Raw genomic sequence first — 20,350 nt, 5'->3', positions numbered from 1 at the left:
CCTCTGAAGTGCAGAGTAATGAAGTGACTGTGGCTTGGCTAATGTCTTTTCAAAATTAAGAGTCCTGCTAGTTAATTACACTCTTCTTTGATTAAACTGCAGGAGAGGCTGTGCGGGAGGCACTCGGCATCCAAGAGGAAACGGGCTGTTCTAGAGGAAGACAAGCTCTCAAAACACTAAAGCTGCTCGTGTAGGTGTCGGGGAGGATCTCCACGTATGAGAGTCACACACTTACTGACAGGCCTTTGGTCCCTTGGCTGCTGTATAAGCTGATGACTCCTCTTGAATATAAACGCATCAATGGGGTGATCCAAAGCCAGACTTTTACCATATATAATGTATTGGAGCCTGAGACACAGGCTCAAATATCTATTGAATGAATCACTCTGTTGACTGAACTGCTTCCCAAATGGGCTGTTCCACAACCTTGGGAGTCCATTTAGGTCAGGATCTCTAAACGTTGCTACAGTAAGGAAAGGTCTGTGTCTACACTCAGACGTATGTGTTGATGCATGTAACGATGAACCCTGTCACTGGGAAGCATGTTGGTGACATACGTATGTCGATGGAGGCAGGCATGTATTTTAGCCTAGAGCATCTGCTTCTGCTTGTCATATGCATCATCTCTACAGTCTCAGACGCTCTGGAATGTCTTAAGGACCTGCCTAAGGATGGTCACATACCTACTAAATTTCAAGGATTCTTGTATAGGGAGACCTCATGTTGTGGTACCTAATTCTGCACTGCTAATCCTGCTTCCTAATGGGTGGCACACTTATTTAGTCACTGAAATAGATTGAGGGCAAGACACCCATTTAATTTATGTGTGCCCTTTTGCTTTACCCCCTCTGCTCTCACTGCCAGAGCCCAAGGCAGCACTGCCCACTGTAAAAAGAAGGAAGTTCAAATAAATTTCACTTTCTGTAAGAACTGACCTTGCCATGATAGTTTGTCATGAGCAGATGTTCTGTTAGATCAGTTATTTTCTGGAAGCTCTTTCCCATTTGTGTCATCTTTTCTGTGCCTGGAGAGCCAGCTTTTTAAAAGGAAATGTGTAGTAAAGATTGTAGTGCCGACAGATTTGGTAGGGCTCAGCACGGGGAGGATGTGTCTTACGGTGGGGCATCCGTGCCTTGTGCCCAGCCCCATAAATGTGTTGGTTTCTCCTTCAGCACCGAGAAGGCCATTCCACAGCAAACAATGAAAATTTTGGTCCTGTTGGAAAGCCCTAGCTTGAAATTTTACACAGGTGGAATTTACAGAGGCATTTTTACCGAGTCTCTCTCATTCTTCATTTCTTCATATATAAAATGGCAATTATTATAAACACATTTAAAGCAAATTTGAAGAAGTTTCAGTTTAAAGGCAATCTAACTCTTTAGCTAATTTGGAATAAAACTTAAAAGAATAAGTATTCCTGGCTCATGGAGCATATATAAAAGGTGAAATGACATCTTAGCAATTGCTGTTTGACTTAAGAGTATTAAAAACAAAAGTTCCTGGCATCCACTAACTATTATTAAAGATGCTTTGCTGGACTTATTTTAAATAATTTTCTGTTTAAAAAGGAATTGTAGACTACATTTCACCATTAGTGACCAAAGGTAGTTTGTGTTTTCCTTTATCTCTGCTGTGTTGGTTCAATAATGAAGTAGTTTTCAGATGAGGAAACAAATTTATGTAGCACTTCAGTGCTGAAGGCCACAGAGTCTGTACAGGGTAGAACAAAGATTCAAACCCTTACATTGTTTGTCTTTAAAACCAAAGTGCTTTCCACCATGCTGTCAAGTTGGGACTTCCCTACATTGAGGGAAGAAAATTAAGTATCGTGATGTGTGTATGCGTGTGGATGTTATATATATGAGCAGCCTCAATAGTCCAGGTTTATTAGGATAAGGAATTAGAAGGAAGTCCAGAATTTTCCAATACACTTAATTTTTTAAAATCTGCCTTACCTACCTCTTTCAAGGCAGGCATTGGTTAGAACAGAGGGAAGGAAATTTTTAACTAAGTAGATAGAAGTTATGTACAATGTAGAACAAGAAATAGAGCTAAATTATCACTGAATTTGTATTGGCTGTCAGGAGAACAGGAGAATATGATTTAATTTACAATAATTAAAAATTAGCTTTAGGGAGAAATCTGTTCTAGAGGACATGGTATTTCTGTATATAATTTCATACATAATTTCTGTTCTCGTTTGAATTCCTTTTGAGTCTATTAATAGTGAGGAATTATTGTCAGAATTGTAACATCATTAGTAATTACATATTAAGATGTAATTTCAAGTAATTTTAATGGAAATAAAACATTTTAACATCGTTTAAGGTTTTTAGAAATATTTTGAGGCCTCTATTATAGCAGCATATTTAAAAACTAATCAACTGATAAATTTAGAAACAGACATTGATTGCAGCTGCTATTCAGTGCCTTTTTCCTGTGATTAATCAATATTGCAAAGTTGTCTTCATTTCACTAAATATGATTTTTATTCTTCAAATACTCACATGCAAATTGGTGAATCCTTTGATTCAGCAGACACATTTCCGAATTTTGTTTCCGGGATTGGAAATTCTTAACATAGTTTCTAATGGGTCCCCATATGGGCTTTGGATTGACAGTTTGTCATACTCCTTCACTGTTCCTGTGACTATCAGCTTCATTTAGCAAAGATAGCCTCTTAGAAGAGAATGCCTGAAGTGTGTCTGTGGGTCCAGTCATCGTGGAAACTGAGGAGAATAAAAATGAGGTGAGCAGTCTTGCAAGATCCAGCCACCGTTTGGTGTCAGAGCTGCTCACAGAACCTGTCCCTTGATGAAGGAAACAGTTTCGGGTGGTGGTCCAGTGCCTGTTTGCAAATAATGGCTCTTCCACTTGCTGGCTGGGTGACTTTAGGATACAGCGGTATTATTCACTGCCTGGAGTTATGAGGATTAAATGGGCGAATTGGTACAAAGCCCTTAGCATGCTGCCTCGCAAGAGAACCGGCTTGAGAAATCCAGCGGTGATTACTACCATTTGTATTGTTGCCGCCAAGTCCAGTTGTGTCTTGTGTTTTTCCTCCTGCTGTACTGCGCTGCTTGGCCTCTTCTGTAATTAAACTCCTTGCATTGGGTCCAAGATGAAGGCACCCAGTTCTACTCTGTATTTAACAGAACATATTTCTAATAAGGTAAGTGAAGTGAAAGTCAGCCTGTAGAAGAGCCCTTTCCACATCACACATGTCAGAAGTATTTCATTGTTATTAAAGTTTTAACTCTCCCGACCAGTGTGTCCTAGGTGAGAGGACTCACATCTGTATCTAAGTTTACAGTGACTAAGCACTTTTTGCTCAGCTGAGTAACCAAAAAATAGGTAAGTTGAGATCCAGCTGTTTCACAGGAAGGACAGAAAAAGGTGGAGAATTTTATCTGCATGGGCCCGCTGGGTACTCAGAGTAAAAGGGACAGCTGTGGAGGACATGGTGGCAAGCAGAGGATAAAGGAGGGAACCGCTTCCTCGGGGAGAGAGGGCCTAGCGGATGGTGGGAAGGAATGGACAGTAGAGGAATTGTGATGAAGTTGTGTTCTTACAATTCTATTACAGTAACATGTGCTCCAACAGCGAAGCTGTCGAGCAATTCTCTTGTATTTCTGTGTAAAATTAGCAGCTTGTGTGTGCAGGGACCCCTCAGCATAAGGATAGATCCAAGCAGGTACAACAAACCAGTTGTTGCCCTTGAAGAGTTTGGTCTTTAGGAAGACCAGCAGGAAAGAGAACTGCTAAGTTACTGGAGGAAGCCATTAACCGTGTGAGTAAGGTAGGAGGTGATGTTTGGAACAGGACCTAACTGGGGAGTTTTCCCAGAGAAAGAGGGAAGAACTTTTCAGTAAAACAAAACAAAACAAAACCTAGGCAAGCAATTTAAACTGTAGAAGAGCATGCTGGCTGGGGGAAGGGGAGACACTGAGTTCAGCAGGTAGAATTCATGCGGTGTGCGGGGAAAATGACATGAACTTGTCTGGAAACATATGTTGGGGCAATTCGTGTTTTTCCACCAATGTATTTGGAATCACTTTTAATGTGCCATGTTAAGCACTGGGAATATAAAAATCAGAAAGACAGTAAGTATGGTCTTTACCCTCAAAGACCTTCTAATGTAGTATAGGGAAATAGGCAAACATGGGCAAAGAAGTTTTAAAAGTATTTGAGAAAGGTGTTTTAGAGGCAGAAAATAATGCTCAGTCCCATGGGCAAGAGGGAGGTCATACCAATCCTGGTGCAGTTTGCAAAGGAGTTCCAATTTCATCCAGTTGGCACCAAAGGTGGCAGGTTGGTATTTAAGCAGAGGTGGTGTGATCAAAGTACCTTTAAAAAAAACTGTTACTATGAAAATTGTACACTTATACCAGAGGAGACAGAATAGGATAATGAATCGCTCCAGACTCATCACCCACATTCCCCCACTCCTGTATTTATGTCAAGAAGAATGTGAGTGGGTTTTGATGGGGCAGCGTCTAGACAGGAACCAGACGTGCTATGGCCTCTCATAGCTCAAGAAAGGGCGTTTCAAGACCCTGAGCAGTAAATGTCAAAAGACCAAGGTTCTGCTTTTCTGTTACAGACTCATCAAAAGGCCCAGTAACACCGTCAAGCACCAGCAATTCAAAATCAGTTTGCCTCTTTTTCAGCATAACTTGGAACTTGCATGTAATTTGACTAATAATTTCCCCTTCTGTTCTAGTATCTTCCTGACACCTTACAGACACCCTCTAAATACTCACTTAGTTTAGGAGAGGACATGTTCAGAATATTTGTAAAATCTATATACCCATATGTCTCAAGGAGATAGGAAAGATTAACAGGTAATATATATACATAAAGCTTAATTGAGAGGGGAGGGATCAATACTTGTTGACTAGCCCCAAACATTCTGCTCCGTAGTTTGCTAATTAGTGAACACTAAGAACTTTTTGGACTTCGGTAGGCATTTAGAGTTTTAAGGCCTGTCGGAACAGAGGGGCATGATGAGCCAGTAGAAGCATCCGATGGCTCTGGGGTCTCTGGCAAGTAGGCATTTGTGATGATGACACTGAGACCAGGGCGATCAGAGAAGGGATGAGACCAGAGGGCAGGAGAAGGGATGAGCTTCCCTCCGACCTGTGGGTTGGTAGAGAGGTAAAGAAAAGCCCGAAGATGTAGAAGCTGCAAAACTCAGGGTAAGAGAACCAGGAGCCGAAAAATAATCCAGATGATGGGTTGGAACAGAAGAAATGAATAGTAGACATTCTCGCCCTGGGGAAAACCCAGCCAGAATGTTAGCAGTGGATGACATGAAAGAATGTGATAGCTGTACGTGCAGTTGTACTCTTTCTATATCCAAGGTCAGAGGAAGGACAGAACATGGTCATTCATTTATTCACGAAATAAGCATTGATGCCTACAGTGACGCTGCTGTGTGACCAGAGATAAATGATGAGCTCTTGTGCTTAGAAAAATTCTCAGCCTAGTGAGAGACGGTGTTTAGTGACAGGCACAGGATGCAATGGACATGCAGGTGGGACTATCTCCTTGAGAGAGAAGGCCAGGCAGGTTACGTGGGAGGAGATGGCACTTGAGCTGAATTGTGACCGGTGAATAGGATTGGACTGGCCAAGATGCCTGAGGGAAAGGGTCACTCAGGCAGGACAGAAAGCATGTGCAGAGAAATGTTAGGAAGCCTGGGGAGGACCCCAAATGTAAGCTACATAGGGCAGGGGTCTGCCTTGTCTCTCCTCTTCTCTGTGCCTCATATATATTAGGCATTTTAAAAAGGGGCTCAACATATGAATACACATTTTATTTTATTAATTTTTCCACTATTCAATAAATACATATCCATGTATTAAAGTGGCTACAAAATTAGTGATTTGATGTGTCTGGGCTACAGCATAGAAGCCTGGGAATGGTGAAGGGAGCCTGGGTTAGTGGGTGGGGGTCAGTCGCGATACCGCACAAAGGAATTGGGACTTGCTTTGGGATGAGCTGCAAGATTCCCTGAAGGAGATTTTTAGCAGCTTTTTACAAAATGTTTTTTTCTATTTGTTTTTTTGTTGTTTCAGCTTTGTTGAGCATAACTGACAAAAAAATTGTAAGATATTGAAAAGGGTACATTGTGGTGATTTGATGTACATATACTTTGTGAAAGGCTTCCCTTCTAGTTAATTAACACATCATCACCTCTCATATTTCCGTTTTTACTTTTAGTGACAGCGTTTAAATTCTACTCTCTTAGCAGATTTCAGTCTACAACACAGTGTCATCCACTGTAGTCACCATGTGTTACATTAGATCCTCAGACCTCATTTATCTTACATCTGGAAGGTTATATACTTTTACCAACTTCTTCCCTAAAAATGTCCCTTGTTCCTGGCAACTACTTTTCTACTCTGTTTCTATGAGTGACTTTTTGTTTTTCAGTTTCCACATAAAAGTGATACTATATAGTATTTGTATTTCTCTGGCTTATTTCACTTAGCATAAGGCCTTCAAGGTCCATCCATGTTGTCCCAAATGACAGGATTTCCTTTTTTTCTCAAGACTGAGTGATACTCCATTGTGCATATGTGTATATATACCACATCTTTATATATTCATCTATTGATGGACATTTCGGTTGCTTCCATATCTTGGCTATTGCAAATAATGCTGCAGTAAACATAGGGGTGCATATATCCTTTGAATTAATGTTTTTGTTTTCTTTGGGTAGATACCCAGAAGTGGATATTAACCCTTCATCAGTATATGATTTGCAGATATTTTCTCCTGTTTTGTAGATTGCTTTTCCATTTTGTTGATTCCTTGACTGTGCAGAAGCTTTTTAGTTTGATGCAGTCCCACTTGTTTATTTTTGCTTTTGTTGCCTCTGCCTTTCGTGTCAAATCTAAAAGATCATTGCCAAAACCCACATTGCTTACCTCCTATGTTTTCTTCTAGGAGTTTTATGGTTTCAGGACTTAAATCTTTAATCCATTTTGAGTTGATTTTCGTGTATGCTGTAAAACGGTGGTCCAGTTTCATTCTTGTGCACGTGGCTGTCCAGTTTTCCCAAAACCATTTAGTGAAAAGACTATCATTTCTTCACTGTGCATTTTTTTGCTCCTTTGCCATAAATTAATTGACCATATATGCATGGTACACTCTTCTGCTCCATTGACCTATGTTTTTATGCCAGTCCCATCTTGTTTTGATTACTATAGCTTTGCAATATAGTTTGAAACCAGGGAGTGTGATGCCTCCTGCTTTGTTCTTTCTCAATATGATTTTGGCTATGTGATACATTTTGTGATTCCATACAAATTTTAGGTTTGTTTCTTCTGTTTCTGTGACAAATGTCTTTGGGATTTTAGTTGCTTCGTTGAGGTACAATTCACATACTGTACAATTCACCCATTTACAATGTACAATTCAATAGGTTTTAGTGTATTCACAGAGTTGGACATAATCACCACAATGTTAGGATATTTTTATTACCACCAAAAGAGATCCTACTCCCCTTAGCCTATCCCTCCATCCTTCTATAGTCCCTTGTCCTAGGCAACCATTAATCTACTCTTTGTTTCTAGACATTCCTATTCTGGACATTTCATATAAATGCAGTAATGCAATATATGGCCCTACACCTGTCTTCTTTCACATAGCATTATGTTCTCAAGGTTCATTCATGCTGTAGCAGGTATCCACATTTCATTTCTTTTACTTCCTAAAGCATTGTGTGAATAGGGCACATTTTTCTTATCCATTCATCAGTTGATGGACATTTGCTGGTTCCCACTTTTTGGCTATTATGAATAATACTGCTCTGCGCATTCGTGTACAAGTTTTAGTGTGGATGTATGTTTTCATTTCTCTTGAGTGTATACCTAGAAGTAGGCTTGCTGGATCATATGGAAACTGTATGTTTCACCATTTGAGAAACTGCCGGACTCTTTTGCAAAGTGGCTGCACCATTGTACATTCCCACCATCCATGAATATATGGAAGTCCCATTTCTCTCCATACTTTCCATACTTGCTATTATCTGTGTTTTGGGTTGTAACCAGCCTGGAGATTTTTAAAGAAAGTGAGAAGGTCCTGAGTTGGTGATCAAGAAAAGAGTTAATTCAGCCCATTTAAGAAAGCCAGTAAGTTTTGAAAACCTAGACACCTTACCTAAGTATATTTATATTACACTTTATGTAATTTGCAGTGTTATTCCCTTGTCCTCATTAGAACAGCCTTGAGGTTGGAATCACGATTGTGCCCATTTTAGAGAAGCGGGAACAGAATCAGAGGGTCATGGTTCTTGCCCATCACTGATGATGGTGCTCTACCTGCTGTACACAGCCAATCTGCTTCCGTCTCCACCAGCCACAGTTGGCTGCCTCAGAGAAGTGAACCTTTAAGAAGAGATTAATTATTGTGGCCAATGAGATTTTGCTTCTTAAAGTGATTAATTAAATGGAAAGGTAATTTTGTCAGAAATATTTGGGGAGAAATGAACTCCCAAAGTAAACTCTCAATTCATTAAAAAGCGAGAGAGGAAGTCATGAGATGGAGCGTGTGTTTAGTTGGAATTAGGAAGCCTTGGGGACTGCTGATGGCCTCTGCCCTGCTCATGAGTCATCTTTGTACTGAATTTCTTCCACTTATAAAATGAATTTACTTCTCTTCCCTGAAGAGCTTGCTGAGGTACCTAAAACCCAGATAGGGGTTGGTAAGGTATGGCCCATGAGCCCTCTGCCTGTTTCTGTTGGTTAAGATTATTGTGGGTTTTTTTTTACAATTTCAAATGGTTGACCAAAATCAAACGAAGGGAGAATATTTAATGATACAAGGTACTTAATGTGAAATTCAGATGCCAGTGTTCATAAATTTTTATTGGCATGTGGGCACACACGATCATTTACGCACTACCCATGGTGGCTTTTGGACTACAACTGCGAGCTGAATAGTTTCAACAGAGACTTCAAAGTCTAAAATATTTACTCTCTGGCCCTTTCTCAGAAAAAGTCTGCTGGCCCCTGACTGCATCAAAGTTCTTGTGATGAGAAGATACCTCTCCTAACCACCCTAGCACCATATCTGATCTTACAATTGAAACAGACCCAGTTGTGTCCATATCGTTCACCTGAACTGCAATTTTGGACTTTTTTAAAGGCTACTTGACATCCTAGTGCATTCAGAGGGGCAGGTTTAAAGTGAAACAACTCATCTGAACTGGATTTGTGGAGTATCTTTGCTCTGCCCATCCCCCACCCTCTGACCTTTATCAAGCTTCAGGCTGGCACATTTTACAAAAGGGATGGATTTCTAATCCCCACCTAAGAGCTAACCATCTTCACTCTGTTATTGTTTCAGCATGAACTTTAAAATAATTGTCTCTGCTATTTTGGCACATGGAGATTTGCCTCCACAGTAATTATTTTGCAACCCACAAAAGTAATTATAAAATCAAATAATTATCTTCTAAACAAGCTGTAACCCTGACAGTGGCTCTTGGGGGAAAAAGAAAAAGTCCCCGTCCTTTAATTTTCATATTTAGGCCTGTGACATTTGCTTCCCTTCCCCTGCTTACCTCGTTCTTGCCTTGTGTCGTGTACAAAAGCAATCTGTAGTGAAGCATCATTTTCTCTTGATGCTACTTCATGAAAACAGTAGCTCAGCTACAAATTTATGAGCAGAAAGATGGGCACAAGCAAGAAAGCGAAGAGCAAATGTCTTTCTTAATTTTAAGATTTTTAATAATTTTTTCATAATTAAGACTTAATTCCTTTAGTAATCAGAAACAAGACTTAACAAGGGAATAGCAGCCTGCCAGACTGAGTTACTGAGGCCTCCAGAGCTGAAGGTGTCCTCAGTACGAGCTGGCACCACGGTTTCCTGGCACAAAGGGAGGAATGAAATCTGCCACACAGTTAGCAACCATCCGTCTCTGGCAGGCTGGGCACACACCAGAATTAGGTTATTTCTTGAGAGTCCTAAAGTCTGTTTATGGGTGAGCATTTGTCTGACATGTGCAACAGATACTGTGGGTAACATTTATTTATATGTTTGGAAACTGTTACTTGTCCGATAAGCTGGGCTACTGCACACAATGAAAGGGGGCACAGAAAAGCAGGTCTTGAAGGCAAGGGACCATGGTGGATCTGCTACACATTCGAGAATCACTCTCTCCAGATTTCAGTAACGCACTGATTGGCGAGTCCCTTCACCAGCCCACTAAAGAAGTCAACACAGCACAGCCAAGAGTTCGTCATTCCCAAAATGGACACACAGTGAACATTTTTGCTTGCCCAAAGTCCTAATGTTTTCCCAATATCCAGGATGAATTGCAGGCTGCAGTTTCCTACTAGCCATAGTTTGAATTATTCATGCATTATTAAGCAACCTGTGGTCAGAACACCACCACACAAGGTGCAATTGAATACAAAAGAGGAGATTTAGGTATTGGGAGCTGTTGAAAGAGCCCTGTGCAGTAGAAGCAGCAGTGTTGCCTTACTGGACCCCTCGCACCCTTGCCCCAGGTCTCTGAGGTTGAACCAGGAAAGTGAATGTTGATTTCTCAAGGTGAGACAGCAGAAGTAGCTTGGAATACCTGGTGAGTGTAATGGTCATTGGGCTGCATGCCTGGGTTAATTCTTCAGGCATTTCTGGAAGGCAAGAAAGGGAACACACACGAAAAGGAAGACCTGTGTTCGTGAAGTAAAAGTAAAGGCAAGAAACATATAACCAAAGAGAGGAGCTATTCTGTAGAAGAAAAAACTTCCAAGTGTCTTAGAAGATCCCCACTATATTAAGCAGAGAAAAGGGGAATTGCCCCCCATCCCCCACACTCCAAGACGCAGATTTCTAGAGCTTTTTAGAACCACAGTTTATGAGTTGTTCTCTGCTCTGTTCCACGTAGGTGAGATTTACTGTACTGTGGAGAGATTATTGTATTTCTGGAATATAAACATCACCTCAAAACAGGAGATTATACCCCAAATTTCAATTCTGTGAAGATGATGAAACATCTAATAGAGCAGCTATGCCGTAAATGAAGTATATCCAAATAAGTTATAAGTTACTGTGTGTGCCTGGATGGTACACCCTCATGTAGAGCTAGTTATCAGAAAATGTATATATTAACTGAAGAATTACATCATAGGCAAATGAGTAGGAATACAACATTTTTTATTCAAATTATTCCAATGGGGCAATGTTTAATCTCAAGCCAACATTTATAATCACCTCTTTTAAAAAAGCAACTACTTAAAATAAAGTTAGATCAGGCATACTGTCCCTTTTGCTCCCTTCTAAACATTGTTGATGGTTCTGAAATTCAGCACTGGATTTCTAAGCAAGTGTTGAAGAGCAAACAGGAATAATATTGAGCATTTAAACCATAAGTATGACAGGTCAGTGTGTGCGACTAGCTCAGAATATGAAACTCACCATGAATGAAGTGGCACAAATTTACTTTGAAAATATCGTAGCCTAAATTTTCCACCATGATTTTAGAAAGCAAACACAGCTTATTTTTATTGCCAAATCCTAAGAGGACAATTCCTGGCAGTGTTTACCAGAGAGAAGGAATTAGCAGCCTCAAGGGGAGGGTTAGGAAAACAGAGCACCTTCTGGGAACCAGGCCCTCAGTCTCAGTTTCAGGAGCCTTACCACAAACTGGCCTCAGACAAGTCATTGAGTCTCGACCTCTAATTTCCTTCTTGCAAAAGGGGGTGAAGGATAGGACGACCGTGCTTGTTTTCCAGAGGGTCTTGAGAATAGGCATCTGGAGCATTTTCAGAAATAAACACGGGCGCTACGCTTTTATATCCATGGTGCGGGCATGCATGTTCCAAAGGAAGGAAGAGAATGAGTTTCTCTTTTCTCCTATATTCTGCTCTGTGCTCATGGTGAACAGAGGACTGAACAGGCTGTGGACCTGTAGGTCTAGGAAAATCGTAGTCGTTTTATCTCAAGGAGACAGAACAGAGGGATCCCCTGAGCGAAGTGAACAGATGGCAGAATCATTGCTGCTACACTGCTTCTGGCCGTGAGTGTCCTCACCCCGCTGCCCGTCAGCAGGGGGGCCGCAGAGCCCTGGCGAACCCTGAAGGGCAATCTCCGGAAGGAACTCCTAGAGACCAGAGTACCTTGCTGAGGGCCATTCCTCCTGCGCAGAAGACAAAGGCTGCATGCTCTTCAGCAAGGGTGGCTGGGCTGAGGTCCTCTAGGAAGTACAGATCCTCTTCACAATTCACAACCCTATGCTAATCAACAAAATCCGTAGATACCACAGAGTTTTAAAAAATGAACAAATATATCTATGACTTAGGGATAAAATATGTTAGAGCAGATTAGACACTAGTCAGGGAGTGGATAGGGAAATTCGAATACTTTGCATCTTTACTTTGGGTCTCGATTTGCTCCTTCACTTGGCTTCTTTATGATTAATCAGGCTCATGATTTGTTGGGTTCACCTGAGGCACAAAAGTTTAAATGACCCTCCTTGCACCTAAGAAAATAATTTTCTGCCTGGTGTCTAAATATATATTGAGGTCTGTACTGCTCTAGCCAGTCCAAGGTATTCAAGCCAAGAAGGCAGAAAAGACAAGTTCTTCCAAGTTTGGAAATAAGGTCTGCCCAAACTCTAGGGTCTGCACCATTCCAACAGAGACCCGAAGAAGCACTGCGGTTTCTGCAAAGGCTCTGATGGTAGGGAGCTTGTGTCATGCTTCTCTGCCATTTCATGTCCCAAAGCAGCTCTGATTACAAGCTTTGAAAATATCGTAATTTTTCAAAGTGAGAAACTTTATCATTCAAGTTCTAAAATTCAGTGTTGAGATTTTTGTCACTCTTAATGAGATGTTTTCAAAAATGCGTTCCACATTTTGCTCTATAGGATGATAATAGACAGTGTGGGAAAATTTTCAAGCTCAAACTAATTTGAAAACAAAGCTAAACGAAGTTCCGTAGATTGTTTTTATCGCTCTCTCTTGGGAATTGTAAGTAATAAACTCTTCTTTCAAATGCAGTCATCTCTGTGTCTGTCCCTTACTGTACTGAACTAAAACAAATTCCTAGGCCTATGTGCTCTTGGTACACCTGTGTACATTGTGAAACTTCCAAAAACAGAGTGTATAGGTGTCTTTACCTAAATTTATTTGGTCACACCCAGTGTTTTTCTGTTTTTGGTGTGGGTCACAAATGACAAATGCCCTAGAGGAAAATTAATGTGCTGTTTCAGAATCCTCCCATAGAAAATAGTGTATTGATTGAATGTTTCTCGCCTGTGAGGGAGAATCACACAGGACAAGGAGGTTTGTTCATGAATTTTTCTTTCCATCCTAGAGCTACTAGCACTGAACTTTCCATAGTAACTGAGAAGAAATACTGTCATTTTTGTTGAGCATATTTATTCAGTGATTTTTGGTCAAAAGAGCTATGAATGCCAATTAAACTATTATGTTGACTGTTTCTATTTTTCCTAGTCAGGCTGTACCGAGAACCATATGGGTCGGCTGGGGTTTCCAGAGACCTTGTGATCTTAGTGTGTGAAACATTTTAAGTCAGTGTCTCTCAACTTCAGGGCTATTGACATTTTGGACGGGATAATTCTTTGTTGTGGGGGAATGTGTTTTGTGCCTGGCAGGATATGTTGCAGTGTTCCTGGCCCTACCCACTAGGTGCTAACAGCATCCGCTGTCTTCAGGTGTACTTGGAATTTGTTTTAGTTAAGTACGTTGAGGGACACAGAGCCAACTGCCTTTGAAAGAGTTTATTGCTTACCATTCCCAAGAGGAGAGGGCACACCTTGCCACATGACCAAGGGCAGAGCATAGCCCAGAGTCTTCATTGTGTTTTTTTATTGGAATACAGTCAGTAGACAATAATATGATTTCAGATGTGCAACATAGTGACTGGATAACATACATTACTAAATGCTCACCACAGTAGAGTTCCCTGTTACCATACCAAGATATTACAGTATTGCTTATGTTCTCTATGTTTTATTTCCATTCCTATGATTATTTTATAATTTGAAGTTTGTACCTCTTTATCCCCTTTGCCTATTTTACCCATCCCCCACCCCCTTGCCTATAGTGACCAACCGTCTGTTGTCAGTATTTATGGGCCTATTTCTTTGTTGTTGGTTTGTTCATTTTAGATTACATACCAAGTGAAGTAAGTCAGAGAAAGACAAATACCATATGACTTCACTTACATGTGGAATCTTTATTGTGTTTTCTGAAGGGAAGGAATGGCACGAGTCAGGGTAGATAAGTTTGAGCAAGTGTGGGACTGGATAGCTTGAATAAATCTGACTAGCTCAGGGCTATAGAGGCGGGCGGTCTCTACTGTCAGGAGCCGGCCCTGGGGTTATTTAGGGCTGAGGAAATACTGGCTTGGTGTGTGAGCTTTAGATAAAGGAGGTGGTTATGGGGATGGGCTTCAGAGTGACTGGTTTGCATGTGAAAGGCTGAAAGGCGAGCTGGCGGGCAAGTTGTTGAGCCCGTCTGGGAATTAGCCAGCCCTGGGAGGGGTAGGCTCTCAGGCTCTAGCACCACAGAGCATCAGCAAATACAAAAAACATAAAAAGCATGATTAATACAGCCACCTCCCAGTTGTGGCAATGAAAAATGTCTCCAGACACTGTCAAATGTCCCCTGGGGGACAAAACTCATCCCTGGGTTAAGAACCACTGATTAAGAGCCCATGTGGGCAGTGCTAGCCCTGAGTGAGTTCACCAAAGACAGAGGTCAGTGTGGACTGAAGTCCCAGGGGAAGGCTTTGTGTGCAGATGCTGATCCGGATTGGCAGAGGTCAGGAAGGAAGAAACCCTAAGGGGGAGGAGTCACGTGAACATGGACAAAGGCGTGGTGGGGGTTGCTGGGAACAATAAGTGTTATTGCTTTTAAGTTAACAACATTAACGTTTCTGATTCACCTACTCTGTGTGAAGCCCCGTGTCAGTGATGGGAATTATGCACCTAATCTTCCCATGAGCCCCTGGACATAGGTACTGTTTATCTTGGCTTGGCAGAAAAGGAAACTGAGCCTCAGGGATTAAGCGACTTGCTGGGTCTCACCAGTGGTATGTGTTGGAAGTGAGGATTTTCAGTCCAGTCTCTTAGTACAAGACTGTGTTAATATGATTAGAAATAATGCCAGATAATGTTAGAGGATGTTAAGTTACAGACCCAAGTGTCTGGGCTTCAGGGATGTGCTACACGGAAGGATGGCAGGTCTGCCAGCAGGAGAGACATGTGGTGAAGGCTACTTCAGGTAATCTCACAGCATCAGCTCTGCGGCAGGCACTGGGAACTGGCTGCGGGGGGGCTGGGGTGTTGGGGAGCTGTGCAAGATCAAGTAACACAGGTGTGATAAACAGCGTTCGGCCAAGGGTGTTAACAGTAGGACTCAAGCAGAATGGGGCATCAGGGAGATGCTTCACAGGATGCAACAGGAAATAAAGGCAGAAAAAGTGAAGAATACAAGGTTACTCCATTGCATAAAAGACAAAAGCCTAGAAGAATGATAACACCTGCTCTGTTTCCTGAGTTGCCAATGGGTTTCAGCCCAGGGCAAGTTTGCTATGGATTCAATGTGACCAAAGAAAATGACAGCAAACGGTCTTTGGGGTGAAAGGGTTTATTACCCCGCTTGTTCTTGGGCGGTAGGTGGAGCGCTAGCTTCTCTGTCTCTGCCCAGAGCATTGCCGAGCTCTCTATATAGCGTAATAATAGCTTACTGCCTAAAGGTGTGGAAGCGGCAGCCCAGCAACAGGCCAGTTACATCATCAGGTGGTTTAAGTTCAGTGAGGATCCTGGCCATAGGAACCCCAACTTCCCCACACTCCACCCCTCCAGGATTCTCACCTTACAATCTACATGCTTTCAATCTTCTTAAATGGTCTCTGTGTGAGAAAGCTGGAGCACTGTAATCAGATCCCACAACAGCAACAGAGGCTAACAACTTAGAGATAATAACAAAAATTAAGATACAGGTAACAAAAATTATAATAATCCTCAAGCCAGAGGAAGTTCCCAATCCACAAAGACATTAGGGGTGATAAGACACATGTTTTAATGACACCAACATAGGCAAATCTTGTCTATCAGGTAGGATGGACATAAGCAAGAGAGTGGTGCTGTGATAGGACTGTAGCAGGAAGGGGGTCCCTTCCAGGTCTAGTATACTATACTTGTACTCCTTTCCCTGTGGGGATTCCTGAAGGGTCTATATATAGTGCTACTGGAGGTGCATGCACTGGCCACAGTGATAAAACAAAACTCCCCAGTAAGATGCTCCTACATTCTGGCCATTCAGGATATACTACTGTGACCTTTGGGGGCCACTCTGCTGTTATTCCAGGAATACACAGGAGGCCAGCTCCCAGGTCTTGTCCCCAAGGTGACAGGAGAGCCAGCCATTGGTGGTCCATGTGTCAAAAGGTCCAGGGCCACGTCCACTCAATGGAGTCTCCAGGGTTCAGTGCAGCTGGTGTTGGTGTTGGCAGCAAGATATTATTCTGGTGGCCGAACCTCAGCTACAGTGATACTTCCTTGCTTTGTACTTGCAGCTGTATAGAGGAGGCAGCTATATGTGTTAACATGTCTTTGGGGCTCAGGGCTCCCTTTTGGGGTCTCTCGTTCAAACGCCGTAGCACAGTCCATAAGCAGACTGACTATCCCTGCAGACTATTGGTATCTGACTTTAGTCCTGATTTTTAAAAGCCACTGTGCCTCTCTATCATGCCTGCCACAGTAGGATTTTATGGCACATGAAACTTCCATTTGATTCCCAGCTACTGCACCCATTCTTGCATTGTATGTCCAGTAAAATGGGTGCCCTGATCATTCTCAATTACCTGTGGTTGGCCATAGTGGCAAAGAGATGCTCCAGGCCTCTTTTGGTCATCTGCTGGTCTGCACAATGGGTAGGAAAAGTGACCAGAAGTTCAGTACAGTAGCTGTGTCCACAGAAGCCATGGCATACCGATTTCCTTCTGACACAGGTAGAGGCCCAATATACTCTATCTGTCACCTGACGAGGGGTATAAGCCCCTTAGCTATTGTCCCATGTTGCTGTGGAACTCGGTGTAAGTCCCTATTTGAGCACACAACACATGCCTGCCAGACTCTACTAACTTCTTCAAAGGTCAAAGGCAAGCCCCACCAAAAGGCTATAGCCCACATTGTCTTTTGCCCCACATGCAACAAATGTTGATATAACCATTGAGCTACATCAGAGCTAGGCTTTCCTTCTAGCCAAAGTATCTGGGCCAATTTATCTGCCTCACCATTTCCTGGGGATGCCAGTGGCAAATGACCTGTCACATGGTATACTGTAATTATTTTGGTCTGACCACAGGCCCATAAGTCTTGCCACAATTCTTGCCCCAAAGGGGTTGGTGACCAGCCAGCCAGTTGGCATGGTACCAGTTTGGTAGCCACAGGGTCAAGCCCCAGTATACAGCCCAGCTGTCAGTGCAGACAACTATAAGGGAGGGCTCCTGGCTGATCACAAGCTACACAGACGATAACTCTGTCTATTGGCTGCTCTTCCCCTCACCATCTTCCATCCATATTGTCTCAGTCTTGGAATAGAAAGCTATGGCCCTCCATTTTGGGGCTGCCATGGCTGGAGCCATCTGTGTACCATGCATCTTTGGGTATAGGGGCTCTTCCCTCCTGATATGGACACTCTACTACTAATAGTTCAAAAGCAAGTTCTTCCTGCTGTTCACTAGTATACATCATCAGCCCCAATAAGTGTTGGAGTTCTTCACTCAAGGGACTACTAGAGAGGGCACTACACTGCTGTAGGTAAGTACCCCACTTGGCTAGTGTGGGCATTTGTGCCACACCACTCCTTGGCTTTTGGGTCCAGCCTTGTACCCACCCCAAGATGGGATAGGTGGTTATTACCTTTATTGGGGCTGTTCCAGTGATGGGTTCTGTAGCCAGCAAGGTATGATACACGGCAGCCAGTTGTTTTTCTATCAAGGTGTATCATACCTCTGCTCCTTTCCAGAGTTGTGACCAGAATCCAGTAGGTTAGCAAGTTTGTTCAAGCCACTGCCAGAGACACCAACCATGTCACATGAACATCCAGCTCACAGGGCCTTGATGGGTCTATCACACTCAAGGCCTGCATGGCCTTGACTGCCCATTTTGCTATAGTAAAGGCAGATGCACATGTCTCATCCCAGTCCCTCCTGATGCCCTTTCATTCCAACCAGTATAAGGCCTTCAGCATTTGTGCCAAGTGCAGGATAAACACTCTCCAGTAGCATAGAATACCCCAAAACTCCTGTAGCAATGCTACAGTTGTAAGGGTAGGAAAGGCCTGGACTTTATAACTGCTTCTGGTATAACTTTGGTCTTACCTGACCAGATGACCCCCAAGAATTTGACAGACAAACCAGGTCCCTGAACCTTGGTGCTGTTCACAGCCCACCCTTTCTCCTGTAAATGCTGCAGCAGTCTAGGTACTGCACCTTCTAGATCTGAAAGAGAATCGGATGTGAGCATGACATCAATATAATGGTACAGCCGCACTGTTGGTGGTTTCTCCCATGTAGCCAAGTCCTGGGCTACAAGTCCATGACAGATGGTGGGGCTGTGGAGGTATCCCTGTGGAAGGATGGTGAAAGTCCATTGCCATCTTTCCCACGTGAAAGCAAACTATTCCTGACGTTTCTGCTCCATGTCAATGGAAAAGAAGGCATTAGCAAGATCTACCACATAATGGTATGTTCCTAGTTCATGGCTGAGGGTATCCATCAGGCCTGCAATAGAGGGAACAGCAGCATGCATAGGAGGTATGACTTTATTCAATTCTCTGTAATCCACAGTCATACGCCAGGAGCCATCTGGCTTTTTTACTAGCCACACTGGGGAATTGAAAGGACTATGGGTGGCCTTTATAATACCCACCTTTTCCAGCTCCTGGAGAGTTTCTCCAATCTCTCTGTGCCCTCCAGGCAGTTTGTATTGTTTGGTATTAGCCACCGAGGCACAAGCAAAGCTATGGACGGGTGCCTAGCATGTCCCCTCAGAACTGCCTTCACCACATGTACTCTCAGTCTGAACTCACCTACAGTGGTCTGCAGCCATAGACCCTGCAGTATGTCAATCCCCAAAATATACTCAAGGATAGGAGATATATACACAGTATACTCTTTTGAATGTAGATGCCCTATTCTCAAAGGGATTTGGACTTGTTTCACTCTGATAGCCTTACCCCCGTATCCATCTATGATAGTGGGGGTTCCAGGGACCTGCTCAGGGTTACCGTGAATCAGTCTACATTCAGCGCCTGTGTCCACCAGAGCCAGGACACATTCACTGGGGACCAATGGATAGCTATTTCAACATGTGGCCTCTGGTCCACCCCTGGTCCCTCAGGGCAGATACCTCTACCTTCCCTTCAGTCAAACCGTGTTCCCAAATCATCTTCCTGTGTGGGTTCAAGTGAGGTTGGCTCGCTCTCCAGCAGGAAGTCTTGCAAACACACAGGCTGGACTTGTGGCTCTGTCTCTGGCCTCTTTGGTTTTAATGGCTGGAACTGCTGCTCTGTTTCAGTTGTTACCATAGCTCTAGTAAGATCCTATTTGACTTCCCAACTAATTTCCTTCCATCTGCACCCACCCATACTAAATCAGCCCACATCTGGGTCCTCATAACCTTCATGGGGCCCTGTAAATTCTTCTTGTGAATAGAAAACCTTATTTCTTTCCATGTTCTCATTGCCTCAGTCTCTCCTAAGTCTGCTACTGTACATGTCACCTCGCTTATGGGCTGCCCTAAGTGAGGGGAAAGAATGGTCAATAGAGACCCAAAGAGGGATGTGGGAGCCATTTGAAACAAAATATTTCTCATCCTAGTAGTGAAAATCTCTTCATCTGGGCCATAATTCTCAGGACTATAGATGGCATTTCTTATGCCTAGCTCTCGTGACACCTGTTGGAGCTCAGCATATGTCTGCCATCTAACAGGAGAGGATGGCAGATCACCCGGATTGGGCCACACAGCACGAAGTGCAGCCATAAGCCAATCGAGGAGGGAGCGATTCCCTGGGGTCTGATGTGCATTTTGTAATCACTGCCGCAAGGTGGGCTGCACTGTCAGGGAAGCCAGCTTTCCCATCTCTGATCCCGACAGAACAATTCCATCCACCCCTAAGTCCCCCAGACACAGGAGCCAAGCTGATATTGACTCTGAGGGCTTGTGCGTAAACCGGGAGCCCCAATCCACCGGCTCAGCCTGAGTATAGGGGCAGACCATAGAGTGCTCCACGACCTGGGGAGGGGGAATGCTCCTCTCCTTGGGGAACTTTCAGCTGCTGGGTCTTTATTTTCTTTA

The 20,350-nt window shown here is 43.0% G+C and overlaps 1 protein-coding gene across 8 annotated transcripts in view; it reads left to right on the top strand.

Annotated features, from left to right (window-relative positions):
• Window positions 1–20,350, top strand: part of PHACTR1 (phosphatase and actin regulator 1) — a 507,238-nt gene that overhangs the window by 256,456 nt on the left and 230,432 nt on the right. The gene's annotated exons all lie outside the window — the stretch shown is intronic.

Source organism: Manis pentadactyla, chromosome 16 (genome assembly GCF_030020395.1).
Source record: "Manis pentadactyla isolate mManPen7 chromosome 16, mManPen7.hap1, whole genome shotgun sequence".
Lineage (NCBI taxonomy): Eukaryota > Metazoa > Chordata > Mammalia > Pholidota > Manidae > Manis > Manis pentadactyla.
The sequence above is the reverse complement of the archived record's forward strand: the minus strand, read 5'-3'. Positions and strand labels throughout refer to the sequence as shown.